The following is a 13,546-nucleotide window of genomic DNA, read 5'->3' as shown; positions in this document are numbered from 1 at the left end:
GTCACCCTTAATGTGTGCCCTAGGTAACCTCTAGGGCAGGGTGCTGTGTAAGTAAAAGGCAGGACATGTACCTATGTAGTTATATGTCCTGGTAGTGTAAAACTCCTAAATTCGTTTTCACACTACTGTGAGGCCTGCTCCCTTCGTAGGCTAACATTGGGGCTGCCCTCATACACTGTTGAAGTGGCAGCTGCTGATCTGAAAGGAGCAGGAAGGTCATATTTAGTATGGCCAGAATGGTAATACAAAGTCCTACTGACTGGTGAAGTCGGATTTAATATTACTATTCTAGAAATGCCACTTTTAGAAAGTGAGCATTTCTTTGCACTTAAATCCTTCTGTGCCTTACAATCCACGTCTGGCTGGGCTTGGTTGACAGCTCCTTGTGCATTCACTCAGACACACCCCAAACACAGGGTACTCAGCCTCACTTGCATACATCTGCATTTTGAATGGGTCTTCCTGGGCTGGGAGGGTGGAGGGCCTGCTCTCACACAAAGGACTGCCACACCCCCTACTGGGACCCTGGCAGACAGGATTGAACTGAAAGGGGACCTGGTGCACTTCTTAGCCACTCTTTGAAGTCTCCCCCACTTCAAAGGCACATTTGGGTATAAAACAGGGCCTCTGCCCTACCTCATCAGACACTTGCTGGAGAAGAAACCTGAACCAGAAACTACATCCTGCCAAGAAGAACTGCCTGGATGCTCAAAGGACTCACCTGTCTGCTTTCTACAAAGGACTGCTGCCTTGCTGTTGCCCTGCTGCCTTGCTGAACTCTTGTCTGGCTGTGAAAGTGCTCTCCAAGGGCCTGGATAGAGCTTGCCTCCTGTTCCTTAAAGTCTCAGGAACAAAAAGACTTCTCTCTTTTACTTGGACGCTCCGTGCGCCGAAAATTTCGACGCACAGCTTGTCTCGCGGCGAGAAAAACGCTGCACTCCGACGCTGATCGACGCGACGCTCTTGGGACGATCGAAGATCCGACGCACGGCCTCGCAAGGACAACGCCGCCCGACCTCTAGAGAAATCGACGCGACGCCTGCGGTGAGATCGTAATTTCAACGCGCAGCCCCGCAGATCGAAGTCTAGAGGAGAAATCGACGCGACGCCTGCCGTGAGATCGTAATTTCGACGCGCAGCCCCGCAGACCGACGCGCAGCCGGAGAACAAGCAGGAAAACCCACGCACAGACCCGGGACATCTGGTAATCCCCGCGATCCACAGAAAGAGACTGTCTACGCGCCGGAAAACGACGCCGACTTCCCCACGTGGAAAATAACGACGCAAGTCCGTGTGTGCTGGGGAGAAATCGACGCACACACCCTTTTTCCACGCACCTCTTCTCTTGTGGCCCTCTGAGGAGATTTTTCCACTCCCAACCAGGTACTTGTGCTTGAAAGAGACTTTGTTTATATTCTAAAGACTTAAGACACTTTATATCACTGTCCTGTGATATTTCTACAAGTTTCCATTGCAACTTTATTCTTTTTGACCTACAATTATCCTGATAAATATTATATATTTTTCTAAACACTGTGTGGTGTATTTCTGTGGTGCTATATGGTGGTATTGTATGATTTATTGCACAAATACTTTACACATTGCCTTCTAAGTTAAGCCTGACTGCTCGTGCCAAGCTACCAGAGGGTGGGCACAGGATAATCTTGGATTGTGTGTGACTTACCCTGACTAGAGTGAGGGCTTTTGCTTGGACAGGGGGTAACCTGACTGCCAACCAAAAACCCCATTTCTAACACCTATCCTGCCTGCCCACAGACGTTACCTACGATTCGTGGTACGTCACAAGCACTTTCAGTTTACAGTGCTCCCTTTCGGCCTTACCAGTGCCCCTTGGGTGTTCACGAACGTGATGGCGGTGGTTGCAGCTCATCTGCGCAGGTTAGGGGTCTCGGTCTTCCCCTACCTAGATGACTGGCTGTTGAAGGAGCCTTCGCCCCAGACAGTGGTCTCACACCTCCAGACTACGGCAAACCTCCTGCACCAGCCTGGGTTCACTATCAACGTTCCGAAGTCACACCTGACTCCCTCTCAGACGCTCCCTTTCATCTGGGCAGTTCTGAACACAGTGCGATTTCGGACTTATCCTCCCCAAAAGCGAGTCCAAGACATTCAGGCTATGATTCCGATCTTTCAGCCTTGGTCTTGGGTTTCGGTGAGACAGACTCTGAGGCTGCTGGGCCTCTTGGCCTCCTTCATCCTGCTAGTAACACATGCCAGGTGGCATATGCGGGCTCTGCAGTGGGACTTGAAGTTCCAGTGGGCGCAGCATCAGGGGAATCTCTCTGACTTGGTCCAGATCTCGGAGGGGACAGCGAAAGACCTGCAGTGGTGGCTTTCAAATCCCAATTGGGTCAATGGCAGATCCCTCTCCCTTCCCCAACCAGATCTCTCAATAGTGACAGATGCGTTGCTTCTGGGTTGGGGCGGCTACATGGGAGAGGCGGGGATCAGAGGCCTCTGGTCTCCGGCGGAGTCGGGACTCCACATCAACATGCTGGAGCTCCGAGCAATCAGATTTGCGTTGAAAGCATTCCTTCCCTCTCTCAAAGGGAAAGTGGTGCAGGTGTTCACGGACAACGCTCCCGCCATGTGGTGCTCCAACAAACAAGGCGGGGTAGGGTCCTGGACCCTATGTCAGGAGGCACTACGCCTCTGGACATGGCTGGAACATCAGGGCATTACCCTGATGTTTCAACATCTGGCGGGCTCTCTCAATGCCAGAGCAGACGATTTCAGCCGCCGACGCACTGTCGATCACGAATGGCGTTTCCATCCGGAGGTGGCGCAAGGTCTCTTTCTTAAGTGGGGAGAGCCTTGGTTAGATCTGTTCGCCTCCGCAGAGAACGCGCAATGTCAGCTATTTTGCGTGTTGGCGTTTCCAAGGTGGCACTCGCTCGGAGACGCTTTTCGTCTCAAGTGGAACTCCGGCCTCCTATATGCCTTCCTGCCTATCCCTCTTCTGCCCAGAGTTCTCAAGAAGATCAAGACCGACCGGGCCCAAGTTATCTTGGTGGCTCCGGACTGGGCTCGAAGAGTGTGGTATCCCGAGCTACTGAGCATGTCCATCGATCCTCCACTCAGACTGCCTCTTCGGGCAGATCTTCTGTTTCAGCAGCAGGGGACGGTCCTCCACGCGAACCTGTCCAACCTCCGCCTTCATGCATGGAGATTGAGCATCAACAGTTGACGGCATTTGCCCTTCCACCCAAAGTCTGCAATGTTATCTTGGCAGCCAGGCGTCCCTCGACTAAAACTGTATACGCCTGTCGTTGGAATACATTTGTGGCATGGTGCACTGACAAATCTGTTGACCCCCTATCTGCCCCTCTTTCAGAGGTTCTTCTATTCATTCTTTCCTTAGCCTAGCAGGGCTCTGCATTGGGCACCCTTAAGGGGTATCTGTCTGCCATTTCTGCCTTTCTTAGGCTTCCTGATCAGCCCTCACTCTTTAAATCTCCTCTTGTGAGTAGATTCATGAAGGGGCTCCCCCCCTTATTTCCTCCCACTCCCTTTATTATGCCTCAGTGGGATCTTAATCTTGTACTTACTTTCTTGATGTGTACTCCTTTTGAGCCTAGGCATAATTGTCTCTTACGGCTCCTCACATTCAAAACTGTCTTTCTTATCACCATCACCTCTGCTCGCAGGGTGAGTGAGCTTCAGGCCTTATCTTCAAAACCTCCGTACTTGTCCGTACACCCCGACAAAGTGATGTTACGCACTAGAGCTTCCTTTCTTCCTAAGGTGGTTACACCGTTCCATGTCGGCCAGTCCATCACTTTGCCTACCTTCTACACACCCCCACATCCTTCCCGTGAGGAGGAGAGACTCCACCGCCTGGACCCAAAAAGAGCGTTGGCGTTCTATCTCAATCGTACTAAAGACTTCCGGGTGGACGATCAACTCTTTGTTGGCTATGTGGGTGTGAAGAAAGGGAAGGTGGTGCAGAAACGTACCATCTCTCGATGGGTGCTTCTTTGCATCAAAATATGCTACGCTTTGGCGAAAAAGCAACCTCCTGAAGGCTTGCGGGCTCATTCTACCAGGGCCACTGCTGCATCCATTGCGTTAGCACGCGTAGTTCCTGTCCTCGATATCTGTCAGGCAGCTACATGGGCATCCCTGCACACGTTTTCTAAACATTACTGCATGGACAGTCAAGTCCGTCGTGACGGCTACTTTGGCCGTTCGGTCCTGCAGGACTTTCTAGTATGATCTTAGTTCACAGCCCACCACCGAAGATGGCATTGCTTGGGTATCTATTCTAAGGTAAGGAATCTGCAACTAGAAGTCTCTATCAGATGTACAAGTTACTTACCTTCGGTAACGAAATATCTGGTAGAGACATATTCTAGTTGCAGATTCCTTACCGCCCACCCATCCTCCCCACTTGCGAACTGATTTCTAGGGACAGGGATTCCCCCTTTCAGGTCCTTAGCTCTGGCGCACCAATATCAGTTTTCTAAGCGGCTCTGCGCTCTGGCGTGGAAAGTCGTTAAAATAAACTAACGTCACTGCGCGTGGGCGGCGTCTATGTACTACTCCCAACGTCATCACAGCGACCACGACGCCTGCAGAGTTGACCAATGCCACCTACCGACGCGCAAGGATATTGCACGAAGAAAAAATCTCCGGATCCAGTCTGACGCCTGGGGGAAAATTCTAAGGTAAGGAATCTAACGTAAGGAATCTGCAACTAGAATATGTCTCTACCAGATATTTTGTTACCGAAGATAAGTAACTTGTACATTAAGGCACATCAAAAACAACAAGTGATGGACGGAATGCTGAACATTGTCAAACACTCACCCCCAGTCACAGATCTGGGTTTAATCCATCATTCTTTTGCTCACCATGCCACCCCAGTTTGGACCCAGCCATATACAAATCAGTCTTGACCCTGTTCCTCATGGGAACAGTCCAGCCCGAACTGCCAAGCCAGGTCCTCACTGGACCGGAAACAAGCATCCTGGGACCGGTTTCGGGGTTTCACCCCTCATCAGCCAGGCTAGCTTGAATCCAGTGGCATGGGAAGCACGGGACCCACGTCCTTTTGTGTTGCATTAAGGCACATCCCCAGTTACACTAAGATAATAACGTAAGCAACACACATGCACCTCTTAAAATAATTACAGGAGTAGAATAATAATGATCAAAGAAAATGCAATATACCAACATTGAATATAATATATATATATATATATATACAATGACTACGTATTCATGCATGCAAACAGCAAAGCTAGATATAGGAACTAAAAATGCATCACGATATAGGGCTTAACTCCAACATCATCCTCTGTCTGCCAGCTTAAGTTTGTGGAACCCTTGACAACCGAGAAAACAAGAGAACAACCCTGATGGGATTACTCTCTGGGCAATGCATCTATTCTCAAATGTGAGTTCCTTCTCATTAGTCATTCCTCACTACAACCATACCTATTGCTCTGCTTTACAGACAAGCTGTGAGGTGTGGGAAGCTACACTGGTAGAACAAGGGCAAATATATGGTGGAGGAAAGCAGCATCCCCAGGAGAGAGCCAGAAAACACATGCACGATCACAAAGTGCTGCATGAAAAAGAAAAAGGTAGTTCTCTGAATGTGAACAGTGGAAGGATACAAGTCTTCCAGACAAAAGAATAGTAAATAAGCTAAGCTCCTGGGAAGGGACAAGCTCAAGACACGAAGGTAAGCCACTGAATATCAAGCAGGCAAATTAGAGTGACAAGAAAGTCAACCAATGGTAATTAATAGGCGGATTCTAAACCTACTGTAAGAGTTTGGTATGGTCTAAGCGAGGGCTTTTGACAACAGGCAGCTAAACGCTGCCTGTAGCTGAGACCTAAAAAGTGAAGTTGATATTCAAAAGAAAATGGTTGTATTCCATAATATATTTAAGGTTGTTGTTTGAGTCATAGGTCATGCAGAGGTGAATGCATTTAAGTTGCTCATGAGAGGTACTTGGTGCCGAAGGGCGTGTGCTGTTACAATCATTATTTCATGATGCATGCAGAAGCATTTCACCTTGGATGTGATATAAAGTTTTATAATTTCTGATTTCTGGGGCCGGATCATCTATGATTGCTGTAACCTGAATGAAATACCTGTTCCTAAACATATAGGGTATTAGTAACCTAAGTTGAGCGTCTGAGCCTGTGTGATTTGTTTATCCTGTGGGACAAGTCTGATGTCTACAGCCTGAGATTTTGAGATCCATGTTGTATCATTTTCCCACCCATCTCCTTCCAAATTGATTCTTAGGGCTTGATTTAGTTATTGACGGACAAGTTACTGCATCAAAATAGTGACGGATATCTCGTCCGCCGAAATTGAAAGCCCATTATATCCTATTGGATTTAGATTTCGGCAGACGGGATATCCGTCACCGTTGTGACAGAGTAACTTGTCTGCTAATATCTAAATCAGGCCCTTAGTCAGAATATACAGCTTAGAATCTACATAAAAGATAAAACTGAAGGAAGATGCTATATGCATTTTGCAAAAAAATTATAGGCATGCATAGCATATTAAATTGCCTACCCCTGATTATTTGAGCTGGCTATAAAAACTATGCTTTTTAGCCATAATTTGGGAACACTGCTCTTAAAAAATGCATTATATGGCCACCCTGTTTAGAAAGATTTCTAGGGAAATGAACCCCCTCAAGAGTTGGGTGTAAGTTTGAACTCTCCTAGCACAAAATAAAAGAGCCAGTTTATTTGAAAACTGTGCTGTTAAATACACCGCTGGTGCAATAATTTTCCATTTTATTCTCCTGGTGATTCCCACAAGACTAATTGGAGAAGAAGGGCTCTTTTCTCATTCACATCCTCAGTGCAAATCGGGGATGCTAGTTACGCCCTTGCACTTTCAAAGTTAATTGTCTTATACACAAAACATGCAAAAGACAGGAGCACTGCACACCTCCCTCACAAAAAGAATAAATACAGGTCGGGAGGCCGAAGTGCTCTATTTTTTTATACAAGGAAAAAAAGCTCATGCGCAGTCAGCAACAGTGCAATTTGTTTCACACAGGAAATGTGTACTGCATGAGTGGCAGAAGTGAGTGTTACCTTCGTAGCTGAGAAGGTACAAGACACGCATCAGCAGTGCAAGCTTCCCCCACACATGCAGCAGGTACATTATGGACAGCAGCAAAGCAGTCACCCTCACAAACATGTCCAAAGCAAGAATCAGCAACACAGGCTTCCCCCACACATGCAGCAAGTACAGTATGGAGAGCTGCAAAGCCTTCTTCCCTCGAAAACATACCCAACACAAGCATCAGCAGTACAAGCTTCTCCCACACATGCAGCAAGTACAATACGGACAGCAGCAAAGCTCTCCCTCACAAGCATACACAACCTAAGCATCAGCTGTGCAAGCATCCCCCACATATGCAGCAGGTACAGTATAGGAACCAGCAAAGTAGTCTTCGCTCACAAACATACCCAACCTACGCATCAGCAGTGCAAGCTTCCCCCACACTTGCTTCCATCAAACACACAGCACTGGTAAAGCATGGATGCAGTAATGCAAGCTTCCCTAAAAACACACAGAACAGGTACAGCATGGCTGCAGCAATGCAAGATTCTGTCAAACACTGAACCAGTGCAGCTTGGTTGCAGCAACCCAGGCTTTTGTCAAACACACAGAAGAGGTACAGAATGGCTGCAGCAACGCAAGCTTCCATCAAAAACACCCAACAGGTACAGCATGACTGCAGCAATGCAAGCTTCTGTCAAACAGACAGAAGAGGTACAGCATGTCTTCAGCAGTGAAGCTTTCCTTAAAACACACAGAACATGTGCAGCATGGCTGCAGCACTGCAGGTTTCCATCAAATACACAAAACAGATACAGCATGGATGCAGCAATGCAAGCTCCTGTAAAGCACAGAGAACAGGTACATAACGCTGCAGCAATGCATGCTTCCCTTGAAACACACAGAACATGTCCAGAATGGCTGCCGCAATGAAAGATTCTGTAAACCACAGAGAACAGGTACGGCAAGGCTGCAGAAATGCAGGTTTCTGCCAGGAACAGAAACAGGTACAGCAGGCTGCAGCAATGCAATCTTCCCTTAAAACACACAAAACAGGTACAGCATGCTGCAGCAATGCAAGAATTCCTCAAACACAGAGTACAGGTACCTCACGCTACAGCAAAGCAAGTTTCCCTTAAAACTGACAGAACAGGTACCGCATGGCTGCAGCAATGCAAGATTCCCTTAAAACACACAGAACAGGTACAGCATGGCTGCAACAATGCAAGATCCTGCCAAACACACAGAACAGGTACAGCGTGGCCGCAGCAATGCAAGCTCCTGTCAAGCATAAAGAACAGGTACAGTATGCTGCAGCAGTGCACGCTTCCCTTAAAACACACAGAACAGGTACAGCACGGCTGCAGCAACACGAGATTCCTTTACAATGCAGAGAACGTGTACAGCATGCTACAGCAATGCAAGATTCCTTTAAAATGCAGAGAACATGTACAACATGTCTGCAGCAGTGTAATCTTTCCTCAATACAGAGAACAGGTACAGCATATCTGCAGCAAAGCAAAATGTCCTTAAATCACACATGAGAGGTACAGCATGGCCGCAGCAATACAAGCTTCCATCAAACACAGAATAGGTGCAGCATAGCTGCAACAATGCAATATTCTGTCAAACAGAGAGAACAGGTACAGCATGCTGCAGCAATGCAAGATTCCATCAAACACAGAGAACAGGTACAACATGGCTGTAACAATGCAAGATTATATAAACCACAGAGAACAGGTACAGCATGGCTGTAACAATGCAAGATTCTGTAAACCACAGAGAACAGGTACTGCATGGCTGCAGCAATGCAAGATTCCCTCAAACACAGAGAACAGGTACCACACGTTGCAGCATGGCAAGCTTCCATCAAACACACAGAATAGGTACAGCATGGCTGCAGCAATGCAAGATTCCTTCAAACATAGAGAACAGGTACAGCACACTGCAGAAATGCAAGATTCCTTCAAACACAGAGAACAGGTACAGCACGCTGCAGCAATGCAAGATTCCTTCAAACATAGAGAACAGGTACAGCACGCTGCAGCAATGCAAGATTCCATCAAACACAGAGAACAGGTACAGAATTGCTGCAGCAATGCAAGATTCTGTAAACCACAGAGAACAGGTACAGCACGCAGCAGCAATGCAAGATTCCATCAAACACAGAGAACAGGTACAGCATGCTACAGCAATGCAAGATTCCATCAAACACAGAGAACAGGTACAACATGGCTGTAACAATGCAAGATTCCATCAAACACAGAGAACAGGTACAGAATTGCTGCAGCAATGCAAGATTCTGTAAACCACAGAGAACAAGTACAGCACGCTGCAGCAATGCAAGATTCCATCAAACACAGAGAACAGGTACAGAATTGCTGCAGCAATGCAAGATTCTGTAAACCACAGAGAACAGGTACAGCACGCAGCAGCAATGCAAGATTCCATCAAACACAGAGAACAGGTACAGCATGCTACAGCAATGCAAGATTCCATCAAACACAGAGAACAGGTACAACATGGCTGTAACAATGCAAGATTCCATCAAACACAGAGAACAGGTACAGAATTGCTGCAGCAATGCAAGATTCTGTAAACCACAGAGAACAGGTACAGCACGCTGCAGCAATGCAAGATTCCATCAAACACAGAGAACAGGTACAGAATTGCTGCAGCAATGCAAGATTCTGTAAGCCACAGAGAACAGGTACAGCACGCAGCAGCAATGCAAGATTCCATCAAACATAGAGAACAGGTACAGCATGCTACAGCAATGCAAGATTCCATCAAACACAGAGAACAGGTACAACATGGCTGTAACAATGCAAGATTCCATCAAACACAGAGAACAGGTACAGCATGCTACAGCAATGCAAGATTCCATCAAACACAGAGAACAGGTACAACATGGCTGTAACAATGCAAGATTCCATCAAACACAGAGAACAGGTTCAGAATTGCTGCAGCAATGCAAGATTCTGTAAACCACAGAGAACAGGTACAGCATGCTCCAGCAATGCAAGATTCATTTAAAACACAAATAACGGGCAGTGCACCGCTGCAGCAGTGCCACTTCCTTCACACAATAGAGAGGCTGTGCTCTGCGTGGAGCGCGAGACGAAATGTGCAGAGATGAAGGACAGAGGAAGGTGAAATCGCTGTCTGGTGAAGAGAGGGGAGAGATGGAGAAAGGGATGAGGGACCCAGGAGCGAGCACGGATGAGGGGCCAGGGAAGAGCAGTGCCTCGCGCCTGTACTCACCTCCTCCTGGGCTCGACTCCCGTAATCCTTGCAAGTGATTCCTGAGGGGGAGATGCTAGCGAGTGAGTGACGCAGACGAGGTCCTCAGGGAAACACAAGGCAGTAGCAGCAGCGAATGGGGGCTGTGGGCGGGGAGACAGAGCTATGCATACGGGGCAGCGAGAGAGGCTGTGGAGGAGAGACGGATACAGGGAGTGAGAGAGATGGTTGTGGAATGCTACACAGGAGGAAGGACCGAGAATTAGAAACATGGGATACTGGGACGGGCAGGAAGCAGCAAGTGGAGCATCATCACGTGATCAGCAGCATCAATGCAGAGAGGACTGGGGGACCAAAGACAGAGGGAGTGTATGTGATGTGGTAGAGACTCCATCACAGTGGCGGCGCGTGCCGTGGGGATCGTGAGAGGTGGTGCAGGTGGGAGGGGACAGGGGGACTGCTGTAACAGTCCGGGCAGGTGTGGCGCGGTGAGCAGGCGAGTGATGGAGAGGGAAATCGTGAGAATCCTTTATCCGCGAGAATCTGTTACTAGCGGGAAGGAGGCGAGAGGGAAGGGAGGCGGCTGTAACGTCGTGGAGGTCTCAGAAGGGGAGATGAGGAGGGGGAGAGGAGAGGAAGATAGTATCTTAGGTTACTCTGAGGACACAGACACAGAGGGGCGGGCGGACAGACACACCAAAACACAGACAGTCAAACAGCGAAATAGGCAGGGACTCAGACAGCAGCAAAGGAGCTCAAACGAACGGACGGACGGATGGCTAGATAGATAGATAGATAGGCAGACAGACAGACAGACACGGACAGGCTAAGAGTGAGACTCCTACAGAGAGAGAAGATAGAATCCACATTTTAGGTCGAAGTCAGAAGGAAAATATTCCATCAGAGCAGCAGATGATGGAGGGAATGAGGAGAGCAAGAAGGATAAAATGTAAACCACAGAGTGATGTAGAAAGAGAGGGAGGAGACGGTGTTGATGCTTTAAGAAATGAAAGGGTCATTAGGCAGTAATGGGACTTTCTTAGGCTCTCATTGACTCAGATCAACGCTATCAATAAAATCTGCACATTACAAGATACTGAAGTTAATAATCGGGTGGCTTCTTGAACAAATGTAGTATCATTACAGAAAGCAAATGTAGGTAGTTAATCAAACAAGTTAATTATCGAGCAGACTGACATAAGGCCTGCCACAAAAAAGGCTCCAAAGATATAAGATCACTGCTCTGTACCTAAAAGTAAAATGAACAAAAATGTGTCTGTTCCTCAAAAAGCACTTCTTTTATAATGTTTCAGGAGCGGAAGGTACACATAATCATTGCATGACATTACATAGAAGGGTTAGATTAAAATGATAAATTCAAGACAACAAATAAAGTGTTTAGTTGGTGCAAAACCACTAGAAACTCTTACTTCCTATAGCATCCTATTGGGTAAAGCTGTACTTATTCACTTAAAATTAAATCATATATTATGAAACATAAGAATACAATATCTTGTTTAACTACCAGCGGAGCTTGAATATAAACAGAAACATTCTTCCTTTCTTTGGAGTGCAGAATATAATATACATTTATTTTAATCAGAGACCATGGCTGTTGCTGTTGCTTTTATGAAAGAGAGAAAGACACATGCTTGTGGAAAGCTCATGCACCTAAAATAAACATGCACTTTTCTGCAGCATTTCATGAAGGATTGTCAGTGCAGCCTGGTATGAAGTAGTTATGGTAATTTAAGCATGGTAAATTAATACTTATTTCCTAAGAAATTAAACTCACCTAAAACAGGGATGTATCTATCATTGGTGCAGCAGGTACAATGGCAATAGGGCCCAGTGGCCTCCGGGGTCCAATGATCCACAATCATGACTGTTTTTTATGTAGCCAGTGAAGAGGAGGCCCACTTTCCTTCCTGCATCCTGGCCCATGGCACCCTTGCTACGCCAGTGGACACAGAATAAAGAAGATAGAACGAATGAGAGTGAGAGCGGGCAGAGAGGCAATGCAGAATAGAGATATAGTAAAAGAGACAGTGACAGAGGGGGGAGACAGAGAAATGCTGGGAGATAGTGAGAGTTGTCTGAGTGTGAGAAAGAGAGTGAGAAGAAGCAAGAAGGAGAATCAGACAACAGAAAAGTGACAGAGAGAACTAAAAAGAGCGGACAAGTAATGGAGCCAGGGATAAAGCAAATGCAGGAAGGAGAAAGCAAGAGAAGCGGAAAGTAGGGACAAGCGGCTGAAGGAAAGGTTGGTTCTATCTATTTCATAAAGCACTCAATGAGGGAGAATGTATTTTTCTAGATCAGGTTCTGAATGACTTCACAGACCCAAATGATTCAGAAAATTAAGAGAGGAGATACAAAAGGCAGAACTGAGTAAGAACAATGCATTGCTATATGGCAGAATAATGAGAACAAAAATATTGTGCTGTCATAATTGTGGCAAACATATCAATATCTCAAATATGAAGTAGGTTGGTAAATAAGGATAAGTATTCTTAACTCTACATCTATATACCTTGAGGATATACATGTTTCATACATTTTCATATATTTTTGGTATTTTTCTATATATATAATTACGTTCATGATATTCTGCAGAGGCTGCTCTTCCGCAATGGCAAAGTAGCGTCACCCCGCTAGCTAAGAGCCTGCAGCTGAAAAATAAAACAATATTTTATTTAATATTGTTTTATTTTTCAGCTGCTGGCTCAGCCAGCATGTGTAGGGAGAGGCGGCGCTGGGCCATGGGAGGAGGGAGGAGGAGTGTGGTGAAGTTCATTTAAGCGTGCATGTCAGTTTGGCCGGCCATCTTAGGCCGGCCAAACTGACGTGCACACTTAGGTTTTTCCAACCCGGCTATGTTGCACATATGGGTTGGAGAAACAGCACTGACTCCAGTGCACTGTCTGAGCAGCAGACCAAGCCACTGAGACCGATCCTGATGCTATTCTCATGCGAGGTAAAGCATGAGAGCAGTACCATGATTGTGTGGGGGAGCCTGTGCTGGTGTCTCAGGGGCTGCTGGGACACCAGGAGAGAAGAGGAGTGAGGTGGCCAGTGGCAGGGCAGGAACGTTTTTTAAATTATTATTTTATTATTTCCCATGTCCTCGTCACCTTCCCCCCCTCCCTTGAGATTTGCAGTGGCCGTCGCTGATACCCTGGAGTATTGATATTATAACTTCTATAAACCAAACAAACAAGTCAAAACTGATAGAAA

The 13,546-nt window shown here is 46.8% G+C and overlaps 1 protein-coding gene across 8 annotated transcripts in view; it reads right to left on the bottom strand.

The window, feature by feature from the left end:
- Positions 1-13,546, bottom strand: part of LOC138267723 (beta-galactoside alpha-2,6-sialyltransferase 1-like) — a 206,286-nt gene that overhangs the window by 80,255 nt on the left and 112,485 nt on the right. For 2 of the 8 annotated variants that reach the window (XM_069216888.1, XM_069216890.1), the window contains exon 2: positions 12,105-12,263. The exons of 5 other annotated variants lie outside the window; for them this stretch is intronic. The gene's annotated coding sequence lies outside the window, so the exon portion shown is untranslated. Of the gene's footprint in view, positions 1-10,330; positions 10,385-12,104; positions 12,264-13,546 lie in introns of those variants that run through there. One more of the 8 variants, XM_069216895.1, reaches the window with a different exon arrangement.

The sequence above is a fragment of the Pleurodeles waltl genome, chromosome 12 (assembly GCF_031143425.1).
Source record: "Pleurodeles waltl isolate 20211129_DDA chromosome 12, aPleWal1.hap1.20221129, whole genome shotgun sequence".
In the NCBI taxonomy this organism is placed as follows: Eukaryota; Metazoa; Chordata; class Amphibia; order Caudata; family Salamandridae; genus Pleurodeles; species Pleurodeles waltl.
The sequence above is the reverse complement of the archived record's forward strand: the minus strand, read 5'-3'. Positions and strand labels throughout refer to the sequence as shown.